We start from the raw sequence: 19662 nt of genomic DNA, 5'->3' as shown, positions 1-19662 counted from the left end.
CTGCAGTCAAATTGTATATCAAATTATATCTTCCACTACTTTCATTGGGTTTATTTTGCTGCTTTTCTCTGGCTTCTTATCTTGGATTGTTTGTTTATTTTTCTTCTTTCTTATTTTCTAATACATATATTTTGGATGGTACACTATTCCCTGAGAGCTAGTCTGGCTACTCTCTGGGGCACAGTATTATAGGACTGTTTCTCATGTGATTCTGATGGGTAGATGGAGTAAAAAGCACTGGTATGGCTTCAGATCAAATGTTTTGAAGATAGACCAGATTTAAATCCTAGCGTGGCTACCCACCAGCTGTGACCTGGGCAAATCACTCAGTATCTCTGCAAATCAGTTTTCTCATCTGAAAAACAGGAACGGCAGTAGCTATCTCACTGAGTGTTGAGATAATTTATAGGATAATACATACAAAGTGCTCAGGAAGGAGCCTCGTCCACACTCATGATAAACACCTGCTTATATCGTCATTCAAATTCAACTGCCTAAAACGAAGTGCAAAAAAAAAGACCCAATGGAAGTGAATGGCTTGCTACAGTCTCATCTGTATATAAATAAGTCTCATTTGGATGACTTATTTATAACGAACTTTAAAAACAATATTTGTAAGAACAGATTAAAGGAGAAAGATCATATGAATATCTTCATAAATGCAGAAGTGACATTTGATAAATTCCAATATCCGTTCTTTCTCCACCCCCTCAGAGATGGGGGTCTCACTCTGTCACCTACAGTGGAGTGTACAGCTACAATTATGGCTCACTGCAGCCTCTAACTCCTGGCTAAACTTATCCTCCCACCTCAGCCTCCCAAGTAGCTGGGATCGTCACAGGCATGCACCACCATGCCTGGCTAGTTTGTTTGTTTGTTTGTTTGTTTGTTTTTGTAGAGACAGTGTCTTGTTTTGTTGCCCAGGCTGGTCTTGAACTCCTGGCTTCAACCGATTCTCCCGCCTCAGCCTCCCAAAGTGCTGGGATTACAGGTGTGGGCCACCTCTGTCCACATCCAACATCCATTTTTAATAAAAGTTCTCAGCAAAGTTAGAAATACAGTGGAACTTCCTAATTTTGATAGAGGAGATCTACAAAACTCTAGAATAAACACGATGCAAAATGTTGAAAGTTCTCCTCTGAGGTCAAGAACAGGGCATACTTCTAGTCAGCACTGGTGGAAGTTCTAGCCAGTAGAATAAGAGAAGAAACATAAATAAAAGGCATTCACAATTGAAAGAAAGAAAACTGTATTTCTGGACAATTTTACACCTGAAAAACTGAAAATAATCTACAAACTATTAGAATTAATAAATTTATTTAGCAAGGTTGCTGGGTATAAGGTCAATATAAAAAATTGACTGTATTCATTAAAAACTACCATCAAACAATTAGAAATTGAAAAAAAGTGAACCGAGATCATGCCACTGAACTCCAGCCTGCGTGACAGAACTAGATGCCATATCGAAAAAAAAAAAAAAAAAGTCGGTGCAGTGGCTCAGGCCTGTAATTCCAGCACTTTGGGAGACTGACACAGACGAATCGCTTGAGCCCAGGAGTTTGACACCAACCTAGGCAACATAGCAAGACCCCATCTTTTTAAAAAAGTCATTTATAATAGCATCTCAAGGTAGAAGTAACTGGAAATTAATCTAACAACAATGTGTAAAACCTCTTAAAATTATAGATATATTAAAGGAGATCTAAATAAATGGAGACAGACCATTTCATCGTTCAGAAGACTAAATAATAGAATTATGTGATGCTTTCTAGACCTTAAGGGAAACAAAAGAAAATAATGACAATATGTCAATGTTCAACAGCTTTATTTTTCATTTTTGTAGCATGGGACAATGCATAGAACATGCAAAGGTGTAGGAAAAGGCAATTCTATTGCACAAGATAAGAGGACAAGATTTATCAGATAGCAATGATTGTAAAGCTGCTGCTATTAAGACAGTGTTTTGTTAGCCCAAGGATAAACAGGCCGATGGAACAGAATAGTGTTGAGAAACAGATCTATACATGTAAGTAAAGACAGGGCACATCAATGAAGACTGAATGTCTCAATAAATAGCTCTGGGATAATTGGGCATCCAGATGGAAAAAGTAAAGTTGGAAACCTCTCTCTTACAAAAAATAAGCTCTAGGTAGATTGAAAACTTAAATATGAAAGAAAAAAATTCTAAAACTGTTAGAAGATACTGTAAAAGAATATAACTTTAATACAAATAAATGAATAAAATTGACTACCTTCATAAACTTCTGTTTATCAGAAGGCCCAACAAAGTAAAAAGACCATGAGAGGATATTTGCAAAACATCTAAATGACAAAGTACTGAAGATCAGAAAAAACAAGGAGTGCCTATAAAAAGGTAATAAAAGGACAGACGGCCCATTAGAAAGCTGGTGAGATTGTGGGGAAATGGGCACTATTGTATTCTTCGCTTAGAAGCATAAATTAGTCCCACAGTTTTGAAGGCAATATGGTGATATGTATCATAATTAAAAATTCATTCTTTTTTTTTTTTTTTTTAGATAGAGTCTTGCTCTGTTGCCCAGGCTAAAGTGCAGTGCTGTGATCTCGGCTCACTGCAACCTCCGCCTCCCATATTCAAGCGATTCTCTTGCCTCAGCCTCCTGAGTAGCTTGGATTACAGGTGCCTGCTACCACGCCCAGGTAATTTTTTTTTTTTTTTTTTTTTTTTTTGTATTTTTAGTGGAGATAGGGTTTCACCATGTTGGCCAGGCTGGTCTCAAATTCCTGACCTCAGGTGATCCACCAGCCTCAGCCTCCCAAAGTGCTGGAATTATAGGCGTGAGCCCCCACACCTAGCCAAAATATTTATTCTTTAATCTTCAAATTCCAGATCTTGGAATTTTTTTCTAAGGAAACAAATACCAAAGTGGGACAAATACATGAAATTCGTGTTCATTGCTGTATTGCTTATAGTGGTAAAAAAGTAGAGACTTAAAAATCCCTCAGAAGGGGGATTTCTTAAATACATTAAGGCACATCTATGTAATAGAATTCTATGCACTAATATTAATGGATGGGTAAGTTTATACGTATAAATATAGGCAAATAGACATATGTTCGTCCAGTGCAGTGGCACACCTGTAGTCCCAGCTACTTGGGAGGCTGAGGCAAGAGGATCACTTGAGCATGGGTGCTCAAGGCCAGCCTGGGCAACATAGTAAGACCCATCTCTTAAAAAAAATAAAATAAAATTTAAAATAGGCATATATGACAATGGAAACCAATTATAGAAGAGATTATATCTATATGTGTATATATATATAATTGGATTATAGGCATGAGTCACCACTTCTAGCAACTTTCAATTTTATAAGCTGAGTTTTTAACATTATTAACTTAAAAACAAACATGTTTGTTTTGAAATGGGCAAAACAACAAAAATTAAATGTTATAATATAAATGTGAATACTTAAATGTCTTTCTAATGAAATGATGACTAACTGTAGAAAAGAAAATGTAGGAATGTATACATCCTTGCAAAGAGTGTGAAACTGATGCAGGCAATGTAGAGAGTCTTGCTTAGGGGCAATGAACAAAAGAACATACCTGGGTAAAAGAAATGTGAGGTTACTCATAACAAAACTAATATTTATATTGCACAATGTAAAACATTATTTTATACCTAGGATCACATTTGATCTTTACAAATCCCTGTGAAACAGCTATTATTATCAGATCCAGTTTATGCATAATAAAAACAAGACTCATATGGGTTAGCTAACTAGGCTATGGTCTCTCCACCAAGCTCTACTTCTCTGATTGAGAAGATAGTAATATCTAGAGCTTCGGTGTTCTTTCTACTGCCCTATGCTACCGCCCAGTGCAGATATAAGAACAAAACCTACTAGTAACCTGCTATTGAGTGTTTAGACCTTCAGCAACTTTAATCATCCAAAACATAGCTGTGAGACCAAAAAGAGGAAAACAGTTTACAAAAGCCCATATTTATTACATCATGAAAGAGCCAGGTCTGTGAAATGTTGCCTAGAATTTGTGTACTAAACTCAGCAAAATGAATTAACTCAGTGACTTCATTTTCTCCCAAATTACAATAAATGGAAGATTTAAAAGATGACAAAAATAAACACAGAAAACTTCAGTTAACAGGGTAGAGGATGACCTATTGAAAGATTGGGAGTCCATGTGTGGGAGGTAAAGGCAGGTCCTATGAGTGTTAGGGAGGCCTAGGCACATGTTCTTTTTGTTGTTTAATTCTAAATTTATGACAAATGAAGAACGGGGCCTTGACCTGGTCTGGATCAACTTGTTATGGAGCCCATGCAAAATGAAAATGATTCATAAACAAAACTGATTCATCCCCAGCAACAGCAGAGATGACCATGAACAATTAGCCACTTGAGAATCCTCAACTATTCTTGGGGAATGTCATTAATTACATTTTATTAAAGGGCAGAGATACCCAAGCTGACATATGGGTTACAAAGGCAGACTAGAATTTCTTTATGGGTTTTGTTAATGTGGAATATAAATTCAGAAATAACTAGAGTTTGAGGGTATCTTAAATCCAAAAAATAAAAATAAAAACCCAACCAGCAGCAATTTGCTGAATTCCTGAGTGCTTAGGACTCGCCATTTCTAGTCTAGCAAATATCTTCCAGTTGCAATTTTAAACTTTTTTTCCCAGATCTTTCAAGAAACCTCTAATAGTATCAAGTTCAGCACACAAAGCTAGCTTTCTGTAAGCAATCAGTCTCATCTACCCACCTTTACTTTAGACAGGCTCCTAAAGTCAACCTTAGAATAAAAAGAACTTTTCTTTTATTATTAAAAGTCTGTTGTCTAGCCAGGTGTGGTGGCTCATACCTGTAATCCCAGCACTTTGTGAGGCTGACACTAGAAAATTGCTTAAAACCAAGAGTTCGAGACTAGCCTGTACAATGTAGTGAGAATACCATGTCTACAAAAAGGAAAAAAAAAAAAAAAAGTAGCTGGGCATGGTGTCACACACCTGTGGTCCCAGCTACTTGGGAGGCTGAGGTGTGAGGATCATATGAGCCCAAGAGGTTGAGGCTGCAGTGAATGCAGTGAACCATGGTCATGTACTACCCTCCAGCGTTGGTGATAAGAGCAAGACAGATGTTTCAATAATTAAAAAAAAAAAAAAAAGGCTGTCCGCTGCCTCAAAGGGACTTTGCTGTTATAGTAAAACTATTGAAATATGTATAAACCAGGTGTGGTGGCTCACATTTGTAATCCCAGCACTTTTAAGAGGCTGAGGCAGGAGGATTGCTTGAGACCACAAGTTTGAGACCAGCCTAAGCAAGATAGTGAGACCCCGTCTCTACAAAAAATATGAAAACTAGCCAGCTGAGGCTGGGTGTGCCTGTATTCCCAGCAATTCAGGAGGCTGAGACAAGAGAATCCCTTGAACCCAGGAATTTAAGAGGTTACAGTGAGCTGATTACGAACTGCACTCCAACCTGGGAACCAGAGGGAGAAACTGTCTCAAAAGAAAAAAAAAAGAAGAAGAAGAAAAGAAAAGAAGAAGAATATATGTATAAATGCATGTTTTAAATTGGAACAATTACTACAGCATCAAAATGCACATTTCATGAGATGTGAAAATTTCTTCTTAAGCATCCATTTCTGGTTTTGCAGCAAAGGCATTATTATACTTCTATAACTTGTTGTCTTATATAGTCAGATAGAATCAAGCAAAGTTGGCAGAGCCTAGGCGTCTGCCTAAAAGAAATGGTCTCTCACATTTTCGTGTATATATTAACTCTTCCCGAGTTCCAGTGGCACTATTTCTGGAGTCCTTTTTAAGGCACATAATCCTAAAGCAGGTGTCACTTGTTATTCTATTTCAAAGCATCTTGCTCTTTTTCTTCACAGTACTTTTCAAAATATTTAATATACATTTATTTCTTATAAAAGTTGTTTACCTCACTGGACTTTAAGATCTGTGAGGTTAATCCCATGTCTGTTTTATTTTCTACCTTATTGCCCCTGTTCCCCAGGCACAGAGCAATACGTACCTGACATATATTTGGCTCTCGATACACATTTGTCCTATTTGTGAGTGTGCTTTTTCAACTTCTCTCACTCTGTGTGTAGGTGTGTACTTTCTTGTCATTTCGGGACACTTAGGAATTTCCTTATTTTGCCTCAATTTCAGCTATGCATTAAAACTATTTTATAAAAACATGTTTTATCGATCTTTTTTTTTTTTTTTTTGAGACAGAGTTTCACTCTGTTGCCCAGGCTGGAGTGCAGTGGTATGATCTCGGCTCACTGCAGCCTCTGCCTCCTGGCTTCAAACCATTCTCCTGCCTCAGCCTCCCAAGTAGCTGGGATTACAGGCAACTACCACCATTCTCAGCTAATTTTTGTATTTTTGGTAGAAACAGGGTTTCACCATGTTGGCCAGGCTGATATTGAACTACTTGGAAGGTTGAGGTGGGAGGATTCAGCTACCTTGGCCTCCCAAAGTGCTGGGATTACAGGGGTGAGCTGCTGCACCTGGGCTTAACATGCTTAAGTGTTTTATATCAGAAGGCATTTTTCTGGTCCTCTATTTCAGGAGTTGGCAAACTTCTGTAAAGGGCCAGATAATATTCTCAGCTTTGCTGGCCATGCGATTTCTGTCCCAACTACTCAACTAATTGACATTTCTTGTCACCATCAGCATCACTGGAGTTCTAATTTGTTATTATGATTTAAGCAGCAGGAAATCATCCAGCTGTCAAGACACAAAAGACCTTCAATGTCAGGCTCTAAAAGATAAAGCTCTAGAGTGTCAGGCTCTAAAAGATAAAGCTCAAACTCCCTCACATATTTGAGTATGAATTTAAAGCTAGTATTTGCTGAGCATTTACCGTGGTTCAGGCACTATTCTAAGTGCCTTTCCTATGTTAACTCCTTTACATATCACAACGGTACCAAAGACAATGACCACTATCATCTCCATTTGGAAACTGAGGCTCAGCTACATAAAGTTACACCACCCAGTGGTGGATAAAGGGCACCATCTCTGTCTCTCTGACTCCAGAAACCATGTTCCACTCAGGATGCTAACCCCCTAACACCCATTCTTCTATCTCTTGATGAGTTCTGAATTATCACTCAGGTATTCACCCTTCTCCAGTAGCCTCCTTGCCTCAGAAACACATACTCTCACCCCAGCTTCAGAGAAAAGCTGATTAATCTCCATGCACTCTTACCCTCTAGACAGTGATTGGCTTACGTCTGAGGTTTCTCAACAAATTAGTACATGCATGACCTCAGGTCACAGGGGCTGGCCAGAAATGGACAGGTAACCTTACCTAAGCTGATGTGATGGGAGGGAAATTTGCTGAGGGTTTTTAGAAAACAAGTTTCATCAATCTTGGGAGAAAATCTTGGAGAGGGCCAGCCTCTCTTCATCCAAGGATTGCCATATATGCGTGTAAAGCTTGAAGTTACAGAAACATCTTACTCATCAGGATAAAACTAGAACAAAGTGGCAGAGTTGAGAGACTCAAAGACCAAGGCAGCCAGAGCTCTAGTTGAATCACAGCTGCTCACCACTCTAGTGCTGGATTTTTTGTATTGTATAATCAATACACCACCTTTGTGTTTTAAACCAGTTTCAACTGAGTTTTCATTCAATGGAATGTAACCTGACTGTAGTTATTTGAAATCTTTCAAGATCTGGCCTCAGCATACCTTTCTAGTCCTTATTTTTACTTGTCTAGGGCTAAATAAATTACCCAGAGTTTCCCAGACACATCACACCATTCATGGATTTGCAAGCGTGATTCTTTCTGCCTTCATTGTCCTTTGCTCTTCTCTCCCTGGAGAATTCATGTTTGGTTGCAATCATGTTTTAAACGTCTGTCTTCACCACTTGATGCAGCTACATCATTTTTGTCTTTACACTCTCTGCACTTCTCATGCACTTAAGACATAATAAGCGCTCCAATAAGTGTCTATAAGATTAATAAAAAGGGTGAGCAACATGGAAACCTGAATCATAATATAAACTTTCTCTACAAGATACTTAGCCTGGCACAGTGGCTCATGCCTATAATCCCAGCACTTTGGGAGGCTGAGGCTGGTGGATCATGAGGTCAGGAGTTCAGGACCAGCCCGGCCAAGATGGTGAAACCCTGTCTCTACTAAAAATAAAACAATTAGCGGGGTGTGGTGGCGGGCGCCTATAATCCCAGCTACTTGGGAGGCTGAGTAGAAAATTGCTTGAACCTGGGAGGCAGAGGTTGCAGTGAGCTGAGATTACACCACTGCACTCCAGTAAAAAACAAACAAACAAACAAAAAAAAAAACCCCAAAAACCTTAACTATTTAGATCAATGCTTTCTGGTTAAATATTCTGTGATAATGGAAATGTTCTGTACCTGCCCTGTCCGATAAAGTAGCCACTAGCCAAGTGTGTGTAATGAGCACTTGAAATGTAGCTAGTATGATGGAAGAACTGAATTTTAAATTTCATTTAATTATAACTGATTAAAAGTTAAAGAACCATATACAGCTAGTGGCTACTATACTGAATACCATAGATGTAGACAACAAATTTAAAAAATTTTCCAAACATGGGAATGGGTCACCTAAATGATTTTAGATACCAAGCTAAATAAAAACATCTGGAGATGGTACTATTTTGACTCTAAAATTTTCTTGTTGAAAGCAATATATATTATATATACATACACATATATACACACATACATATAAATATATACACACACATATATATATAATCTAGAGGTTTCTTTCCTTTCAAAAATAGTTCATACCTATAACTTAAAAAATATAATTTTATGTTTCTTGTCTTTATTTTGAATTTTCAATTTCAAAGTTAATATGAGCAACAATATCATTAAAAAGTGGGCAACGGATATGAACAGACACTTCTCAAAAGAAGTTGGCCGACAAACATATGAAAGAAAGCTCAACATCACTGATCATCAGAGAAATGCAAATCAAAACCACAATGAGATACCATCTCATGCCAGTCAGAATGGTGATAAAGTCAGGATATAATAGATGCTGGCGAGGCTGTGGAGAAACAGGAATGCTTTTATACTGTTGGTGGGGATGTACATTCGTTTAATCGTCGTGGAAGACAGCATGGTGATTCCCCAAGTATCTGAAACCAGAAATACCATTTGACACTGCAATCCCATTACTGGGTATATACCCAAAGGAATATAAATCATTCTACTTATTGCAGCACAATTTACAATAGCAAAGACATGGAACCAACCCAAATGCTCATCAATGATAGACTGAATAAAGAAAATATGTTACATGTACACCATGGAATACTATGCAGCCATGAAAAATGAATGAGAGCATGTCCTTTGCAGGGACATGGATGAAGCTGGAAGCCATCAACCTCAGCAAACTAACACAAGAACAGAAAACTAGACAAGCATGTTCTCATTCAGTGGGAGTTGAACATTGAGAACACAGGGACACAGAGAGGGGAACAACATACACCAGGGTCTGTTAGGGGATGGGGTGAGGGGAGGGAACTTAGGGGATGGATCAATAGCTGCAGCAATCCACCATGGCACACGTATACCTGTGCAACAAACCTGCACATTCTGTACATATATCTTCTTTTTAGAAGAAGAAGAAATAAAGAAAAATAAATGATCGCTTCATTTCAGGAGGTAGAGTTTTCCTCTCAAAGTTTTTCAGATTTTTATCTCAATGGTTTGGCTTTTTGTGCATCTCACTATGTGTAATTTGCAGTTAATACATCAATGCCTTCTGCTCTTCTTTCTTCTCAAAACAGTACATCTTTTTGCTTAACTAAAGTGGTGACTCTCATTTTTTTTTTCTGTCAGTTCCTATTGCATTTTTCCCCACTTCACACTCTAGTATTATATCCTGACACTGAGAATGTTTGTCTCAAAAAAACCTGGAAAAAGAGTGTTTTTCCAGTATAGATTAATTCTGTACTCTTGGCTTTTCCTGATGTATCCAAATTGTTCTTTGTAACCAGGAAATTTCACATGCTCTTACTTTTTCTAAAAGCCATCCATTCCACCTGGTGGAGGTACTACTTGTGTGTGTGTGTGTGTATTATTATTCCATAATATGGGTTACTTATAATCTTAGACACACACTCTTCCAGCCTCTAATTGAATTAAAGTAGTTTTTCATGGGGTTTAATTTCCAGCTTACTCAGAAGGGCATATACAAAGAGAAATGGTCATACTACAAAAGGTTTCTCTCTCTCTCTCTCTCACACACACTCTCTCTCTCTCTCTAAGTAATCCACCTAACAAGCAGATATTTTATGTTTTAAGATAGCCTTTTGTGGTTTGGGCTGTCTTTATTCGGGTTTTGACCACCTGAAAAAACTAAGTCATCTATAATGCAGGTCTAAGTATTTTTTTTTCTCTTGACTATGTAACTTTTGAATTTATTTTGAAGTCTTTCCATTATTACTCTGGTTAAATAAGTGACCATTATCTCTCAAGGATATGTAATTTTACTTTAATTAAATATTTTTAGGCTTTTTGCACCCCAAAAAATGACAAACTTCCCCAGAATCAAATTCAAATTTAACTTTTTAACCTAAAATTGACTAAGGGATTTTCTAGTTGGGCTCCTGGGAAGTCTCAAAAGATGTGTCTCACATTAGGCTTGTTTGACCAGCTCCCAAAATATTCTCTAGGGTCTGTAAGCTTTCTTTCAAAACAATGTGTAGCATTTCTCTCGCTAGTAAGCCCCCAATCTTCTCTTTGTCCTTCACAAATACAGAAGACCACCGTGGTTTTCAGGTTTTTTTTAAAACTACAATTCGGTGATTCCCAAATAAATTGTATAATTTAGAGATCCATCTTTATTTTGACTTCAATAGTGGTGATAAGTTCTGATACAATATTCAAGAATATGTTTTATAACAATACTAAGTCAATTTAGAAATGCATTTTACTGTGATATAAAATCCTTAATTTTTCTCCTCCACTGACGTTATGTATGATTTTGTTATTAATTTATGAGCACTTAAAAATTATTTATTTTACATAAGGTTTCTATTAGATATAATTTTGTGAGAAAAATAAGAGGTCGGTTTTCTATTTGCATTGTGCTGATTCAGACTGCACTTGATTCTTCACGCACACTGGTATCAGTCAAAGTTTTGACAAATTATTGTAAAAACCGATATACACACAGACCATTATAGAGTTATTTTTAAAAGCACAAAAAACTAAAAGATCACAAGATTGATTTATATTCTTGGGGCGTGCCCAAGATGGCCGAATAGGAACAGCTCCAGCCTCCAGCTCCCAGTGCAAGCGACACAGAAGATGGGTGATTTCTGCATTTTCAACTGAGGTACTGGGTTCATCTCACTGGGGTGTGTCGGACCATTGCCACTGGTCCACGGGTGTAGCCTGACCAGTGAGAGCTGAAGCAGGGTGAGGCATCGCCTCACCTGGGAAGCGTAAGGGGGAAGGGAATCCCTTTTCCTAGCCAAGGGAACCTGAGACACACAACACCTGGAAAATCAGGTAACTCCCACCCTAATACTGCGCTTTACCAAGGGTCTTAGCAAATGGCACACCAGGAGATTATATCCCACACCTGGCCCAGAGGGTCCCATGTCCACGGAACCTCCTTCATTGCTAGCACAGCACTCTGAGATCTAACTGCAAGGCAGCAGCGAGGCTGGGGGAGGGGTGCCGCCATTGTTGAGGCTTTAGTGGGTAAACAAAGCCACCAGGAAGCTCGAATTGGGTGGAGCCCACCGCAGCTCATGGAAGCCAGCCTGCCTCTGTAGACTCCTCTGGGAACAGGGCATAGCTAAACAAAAAGCAGCAGAAACCTCGGCAGAGGTAAATGCCCCTGTCTGACAGCTTTGAAGAGAGAGCAGTGGATCTCCCAGCACAGAGGTTGAGATCTGAGAATGGACAGACTGCCTGCTCAAGTGGGTCCCTGACCCCTGAGTAGCCTAACTGGGAGACATCCCCCTCTAGGTGCAGACCAACACCTCACAGCTCACACAGCAGGGTACACCCCTGAGACGAAGCTTCCAGAGCAAGAATCAGGCAGCAACACTCGCTGTTCAGCAATATTCTATCTTCTGCAGCCCCCACTGCTGATACCCAGGTAAACAGGGTCTGGAGTGGACCTCAAGCAAACTCCAACAGACCTACAGCTGAGGGTCCTGACTGTTAGAAGGAAAACTAACAAACAGAAAGGACACCCACACCAAAACCCCCTCAGTACATCACCATCATCAAAGACCAAAGGCAGATAAAACCACAAAGATGGGGAAAAAGCAGTGCAGAAAAGCTGGAAATTCAAAGAATCTGAGTGCATCTCCCCCTCCAAAGGAACTCAGCTCATTGCCAGCAACAGAACAAAGCTGGATGGAAAATGACTTTGACGAGTTGAGAGAAGAAGGCTTCAGTCGATCAAACTTCTCAGAGCTAAAGGAGGAACTACGTAACCAGTGCAAAGAAACTAAAAACCTTGAAAAAAGAATGGATGAATGGATAACTAGAATAATCAATGCAGAGAAGACCTTAAAAGAACTCATAGAGATGAAAACCATAACACGAGAACTACGTGACAAATGCACAAGCTTCAGTAACCAACTCAATCAACTGGAAGAAAGAGTATCAGCGATTGAAGATCAAATGAATGAAATGAAGTGAGAAGAGAAGTGTGGAGAAAAAAGAGTAAAAAGAAATGAACAAAGCTTCCAAGAAGTATGAGATTATGTGAAAAGACCAAATCTACGTCTGATTGGTGTGCCTGAAAGTGACAGGGAAAATGGAACCAAGTTGGAAAACACTCTGCAAGGTATCATCCAGGAGAACTTCCCCAACCTAGCAAGGCAGGCCAACATCCAAATTCAGGAAATACAGAGAACGCCACAAAGATACTCCTCGAGAAGAGCAACTCCAAGACAAATAATTGTCAGATTCACCAAAGTTGAAATGAAGGAAAAAATGTTAAGGGCAGCCAGAGAGAAAGGTCGGGTTACCCACAAAGGGAAGCCCATTAGACTAACAGCAGATCTCTCAGCAGAAACTCTCCAAGCCAGAAGAGAGTAGGGGCCAATATTCAACATTCTTAAAGAAAAGAATTTTCAACCCAGAATTTCATATCCAGCCAAACTAAGTTTCATAAGTGAAGGAGAAATAAAATCCTTTACAGACAAGCAAATGCTTAGAGATTTTGTCACCACCAGGCCTGCCGTACAAGAGATCCTGAAGGAAGCACTAAACATGGAAAGGAACAACAGGTACCAGCCATTCAAAAAACATGTCAAAATGTAAAGTCCATCGATGCTAGGAAGAAACTGCATCAACAAGTGAGCAAAATAACCAGCTAATATCATAATTACAGGACCAAGTTCACACAAAACAATATTAACCTTAAATGCAAATGGACTAAATGGTCCAATTAAAAGACACAGACTGGCAAATTGGATAAAGAGTCAAGCAAGACGCATCAGTTTGCTATATTCAGGAGACCCATCTCACATGCAGAGACACACATAGGCTCAAAATAAAAGGACGGAGGAAGATCTACCAAGCAAATGGAAAACCAAAAAAAGCAGGGGTTGCAATCTTAGTCTCTGATAAAACAGACTTTAAACCATCAAAGATCAAAAGAGACAAAGAAGGCCATTACATAATGGTAAAGGGATCAATTCATCAGGAAGAGCTAACTATCCTAAATATATATGCACCCAATACAGGAGCACCCAGATTCATAAAGCAAGGCCTTAGAAACTTACAAAGAGACTTAGACTCCCATACAATAATAATGGGAGACTCTAACACCCCACTGTCAGCATTAGACAGATCAACAAGACAGAAAGTTAACAAGGATATCCAGGAATTGAACTCAACTCTGCACCAAGAGGACCTAACAGACATCTACAGAACTCTCCACCCCAAATCAACAGAATATACATTCTTCTCAGCACCACATCGCACTTATTCTAAAATTGACCACATAGTTGGAAGTAAAGCACTCCTCAGCAAATGTAAAAGAACAGAAATTATAACAAACTGTCTCTCAGACCACAGTGCAATTAAACTAGAACTCAGGACTAAGAAACTCAATCAAAACTGCTCAACTACATGGAAACTGAACAACCTGCTCCTGAATGACTATTGGGTACATAACAAAGTGAAGGCAGAAATAAAGATAATAAAGATGTTCTTTGAAACCAATGAGAACAAAGATACAACATATCAGAATCTCTGGGACACATTTAAAGCAATGTGTAGAGGGAAATTTATAGCACTAAATGCCCACAAGAGAAAGCAGGAAAGATCTAAAATTGACACCCTAACATCACAATTAAAAGAACTAGAGAAGCAACAGCAAACACATTCAAAAGCTAGCAGAAGGCAAGAAATAACTAAGATCAGAGCAGAACTGAAGGAGATAGAGACACAAAAAACCCTCCAAAAAATCAATGAATCCAGAAGCTGGTTTTTTGAAAAGATCAACAAAATTGATAAACCACTAGCAAGACAAATAAAGAAGAAAAGAGAGAAGAATCAAATAGAGGCAATAAAAAATGATAAAGGGGATATCACCACCAACCCCACAGAAATACAAACTACCATCAGAGAATACTATAAACACCTCTATGCTAATAAACTAGAAAACCTAGAAGAAATGGATAATTTCCTGGACACTTACACTCTCCCAAGACTAAACAAGGAAGAAGTCAAATCCCTGAATAGACCAATAGGAGGCTCTGAAATTGAGACAATAATTAAGAGCTTACCAACCAAAAAAAGTCCAGGACCAGACAGATTCACAGCCTAATTCTACCAGAGGTACAAGGAGGAGTTGGTACCATTCCTTCTGAAACTATTCCAATCAATAGAAAAAGAGGGAATCCTCCCTAACTCATTTTACAAGGCCAACATCGTCCTGATACCAAAGCCTGACAGAGATACAATAAAAAAAGAGGATTTTAGAACAATATCCCTGATTAACATCGATGAAAAAACCCTCAATAAAATAGTGGCAAACCAAATCCAGTAGCACATCAAAAAGCTTATCTACTATGATCAAGCGGGCTTCATCCCTGGGATGCAAGGCTGGTTCAACATATGCAAATCAATAAATGTAATCCAGCATATAAACAGAACCAAAGACAAAAACCACATGATTATCTCAATAGATGCAGAAAAGGCCTTTGACAAAATTCAACAGCCCTTCATGCTAAAAACTCTCAATAAATTCGGTATTGATGGAATATATCTCAAAATAATAAGAGTTATTTATGACAAACCCACAGCCAATATCATACTGAATGGGCAAAAACTGGAAGCATTCCCTTTGAAAACTGGCACAAGACAGGGGTGCCCTCTCTCACCACTCCTATTCAACATAGTGTTGGAAGTTCTGGCTAGGGCAGTCAGGCAAGAGAAAGAAATAAAGGGTATTCAGTTAGGAAAAGAAGAAGTCAAATTGTCCCTGTTTGGAGATGACATGATTGTATATTTAGAAAACCCTATCGTCTCAGCCCAAAATCTCCTTAAGCTGATAAGAAACTTCAGCAAAGTCTCAGGATACAAAATCAATGTGCAAAAATCACAAGCATTCTTATACACCAGTAACAGACAAACAGAGAACCAAATCATGAATGAACTCCCATTCACAATAGCTTCAAAGAGAATAAAATACCTAGGATCCAACTTACAAGGATGTAAACGACTTCTTCAAGAAGAACTACAAACCACTGCTCAGTGAAATAAAAGAGGACACAAACAAATGGAAGAACATACCATGCTCATGGATAGGAAGAATCAATATTGTGAAATGGCCATACTGCCCAAGGTAATTTATAGATTCAATGCCATCCCCATTAAGCTACTAATGAGTTTCTTCACAGAATTGGAAAAAAACTGCTTTAAAGTTCATATGGAACCAAAAAAGAGCCCGCATCTCCAAGACAATCCTAAGTCAAAAGAACAAAGCTGGAGGCATCACGCTACCTGACTTCAAACTATACTACAAGGCTACAGTAACCAAAACAGCATGGTACTGGTACCAAAGCAGAGATATAGACCAATGGAACAGAACAGAGCCCTCAGAAATAATACCACACATCTATAGCCATCTGATCTTTGACAAACCTGAGAAAAACAAGAAATGGGGAAAGGATTCCCTATTTAATAAATGGTGCTGGGAAAATTGGCTAGCCATAAGTAGAAAGCTGAAACTGGATCCTGTCCTTATATGAAAATTAATTCAAGATGGATTAGAGACTTAAATGTTAGACCTAATACCATAAAAACGCTAGAAGAAAATCTAGTTAATACCATTCAGGATATAGGCATGGGCAAGGACTTCATGTCTAAGACACCAAAAGCAACGGCAACAAAAGCCAAAATTGACAAATGGGATCTGATTAAACTCAAGAGCTTCTACACAGTCAAAGAAACTACCATCAGAGTGAACAGGCAACCTACAGAATGGGAGAAAATTTTTGCAATCTACTCATCTGACAAAGGGCTAATATCCAGAACCTATGAAGAACTCAAGCAAATTTACAAGAAAAAAAACAACCGCATCAAAAAGTGGGCAAAGGATATGAACAGACCCTTCTCAAAGGAAGACATTTATGCAGCCAACTGACATATGAAAAAATGCTCATCATCACTCGCCATCAGAGAAATGCAAATCAAAACCACAATGAGATACTATCTCACAACAGTTAGAATGGCAATCATTAAAAAATCAGGAAACAACAGGTACTGGAGAGGATGTGGAGAAATAGGAACACTTTTACACTGTTGGTGGGACTGTAAACTAGCTCAACCATTGTGGAAAACAGTGTGGCGATTCCTGAAGGATCTAGAACTAGAAATACTATTCGACCCAGCCATCCCTTTACTGGGAATATACCCAAAGGATTATAAGTCATGCTGCTATAAAGACACATGCACATGTATGTTTATTGCGGCACTATTCACAATAGCAAAGACTTGGAATCAACCCAAATGTCCATCAGTGACAGACTGGATTAAGAAAATGTGGCACATAGACGCCATGGAATACTATGCAGCCATAAAAAAGGATGAGTTCGTGTCCTTTGTGGGGACATGGATGCAGCTGGAAACCATCATTCTCAGCAAACTATTGCAAGAACAGAAAACAAAATACCGCATGTTCTCACTCATAGGTGGGAATTGAATAATGACATCACTTGGACACAGGAAGGGTAGCATCACATACCAGGTCCTATTGTGGGGAGGCGGGAGGGGGGAGGGATAGCATTAGGAGATATACCTAATGTAAATGACGAATTAATGGGTGCAGCACACCAACATGGCACATGTATACATATGTAACAAACCTGCACATTGTGCACATGTACCCTAGAATTTAAAGTATAATAATAATAAAAAAAAGGATGAGTTCATGTCCTTTGTAGGGACATGGATGCAGCTGGCAACCATCATTCTCAGCAAACTATCGCAAGAACAGAAAACCAAATACCACATGTTCTCACTCATAGGTGGGAATTGAACAATGAGATCACTTGGACACAGGAAGGGGAGCATCACACACTGGGTCCTATTGTGGGGAGGGGGTAGGGGATAGGGATAGCATTAGGAGATATACCTAATGTAAATGACGAGTTAATGTGTGCAGCACACCAACATGGCACATGTGTACACATGTAAGAAACCTGCACGTTGTGCACATGTACCCTAGAACTTAAAGTATAATAAATAAATATATATATATTCTTAGGTTTAGAGAGAAAAAAGCTTATTAACTATTAATTAAATCATATAAGTAAATGTATTCAAATCCTCTATCCATAATTATTATTATTTAATTGATCTGAGAAAAAAATGACTAGTATATGAAAATCACTAAATTTGTTATTTTCTTACAGTTCTAAGTTTTTGCTTTATATATTTTCAATCTGTATTAGACCATCATATTCTTATTGGGAAAGATGTCTTTTCTCAATGATTCTTTATATTGTATCAGATTCCTATGGTCTTAATTAATATTTTTCACTTAAAAAAAAATCACAAGATTATGCAAATGAATCTTCATATTCATTACCTCAATGAAATATAATACTAGTTTCAATGTCTTTTTTTCCAAAAGCCTAATTTTCAAGTGAAAGCTTTAGATCTTTGAAAGTAATAGAATTAAAGATAAAGATGGAAAGATAAATAATTCATTTCAGCAGTTTTCTGAGAAATACCACATTTTCCAAAATATATATATTTTATAAGAAATGGTTTCTCTTTAGGCTATTAGAATATCAATCTTCTACAATAGGCCAATTTTCAAAGCACTAGGCCTACGTTCACTTAATCAGTCTCATGAAGCAAAACCTGAATTAAGATATTCCATTTAATTTAGTCCACATATTTATCAAGCAAAGAAACTATCAAACAAATACTCTTTCTTGCCGAAGTTGTTGGGATTTCCACGGTGCTTAATGTGTATTTTTTTAAATTGTGAGATCAAACAACACACATCTTGAGCCATTGTATATGTTACCTGGGTAAAAAAACTAAATTAATCTTTTCAAATATCTAATGGAATCCCAGGCATAGTGATTTATTAAAATATTAAATTAAATATTTAAGAGAAAATCACTAATAATGAAATGAGTTGATTTTCTAAGAAAAGCAAGTATGTAATTAAGGAATCATTAGCAGACTCAAAACCATTACAACATTTAAAAGCAATCAACATTACAATTCTTAGGGTGTGTTTTAAATTCCTCATAACCTAAACATATACATTCATTAATTATCCACTTGCCATGATCAACAATGAAAGATGAGTTAGAAAAACCAGAGGCTTTAATTCAAAAATGACAATCTTTGGTACTGCAGCAAGGAAATAACTAGCTGGTGAAATTAATGACTCCATCTGGCTTTATCTCGGCAATGTTCTGATATACATGCAATGAACAACTTCACATTGTTTGATGTTGTTAATTCTTTACAGCCATCTCTATGGCTGGTCATAATACATAAGGTCAATCAGAAATGATCATATTATGAAACGTAAATCACTTCACATGCCTTATCTGGAAAATGTGCTTGTACTTACTTGCACCATCTCAAGTTCCAAGAGCCAAAAATATATACATGCTCATGAAGGAGAATTTCCTTTCTGATTTTAGAACAGTCTGAAAATGGGGTGAAAAAATGAAAAAGAAGGGGGAGCTTACAAATAACAAAAATGTATATCCCAAATGAAAATTAGAATTTCTATGAAACTAGTAGCAGTAACAATAGTAGACAAAAGAATGTAGATGTTAAGAAGATGTCTACAAGGGAAGCACAAGACTCCAAAGGCTCTTGCTACTAAAACATAGACTCAAGGTTTACCATCTGTAATATTCTGCTGCCAAGTACATCTATGCCACTCGTACTGTCTAAAATGAGGATATGTATTAAGAAATCACCAAAAAGGACTGCATAGCAGAAACTTTTCTGATATCAAGGGATCAGCCTAACTACAATTATATACAGGTGCCAATTTCCTCTGGAGTAAACTAGCACACTGGGCCTCATGTACCAGTTAGATAATCCAAACCAGCCCTTATTGCATAACTTATCTAAAATATTGGACTCTACATTTTGGCTCTGCAGAACTGAGAGAAGAAATGTATAA

General features: G+C 37.9%; 1 long non-coding RNA gene across 1 annotated transcript in view; it reads left to right on the top strand.

Moving 5' to 3' along the window:
* Nucleotides 1-19662, top strand: part of LOC114671293 (uncharacterized) — a 34745-nt gene that overhangs the window by 6345 nt on the left and 8738 nt on the right. Inside the window, exon 2 of the long non-coding RNA XR_013401928.1 lies at nucleotides 2538-2679. This is a non-coding gene — a long non-coding RNA (uncharacterized LOC114671293). The remainder of the gene's footprint in view (nucleotides 1-2537; nucleotides 2680-19662) is intronic.

This window comes from Macaca mulatta, chromosome 12, assembly GCF_049350105.2.
Source record: "Macaca mulatta isolate MMU2019108-1 chromosome 12, T2T-MMU8v2.0, whole genome shotgun sequence".
Taxonomy (NCBI): Eukaryota; Metazoa; Chordata; class Mammalia; order Primates; family Cercopithecidae; genus Macaca; species Macaca mulatta.
The sequence above is the reverse complement of the archived record's forward strand: the minus strand, read 5'-3'. Positions and strand labels throughout refer to the sequence as shown.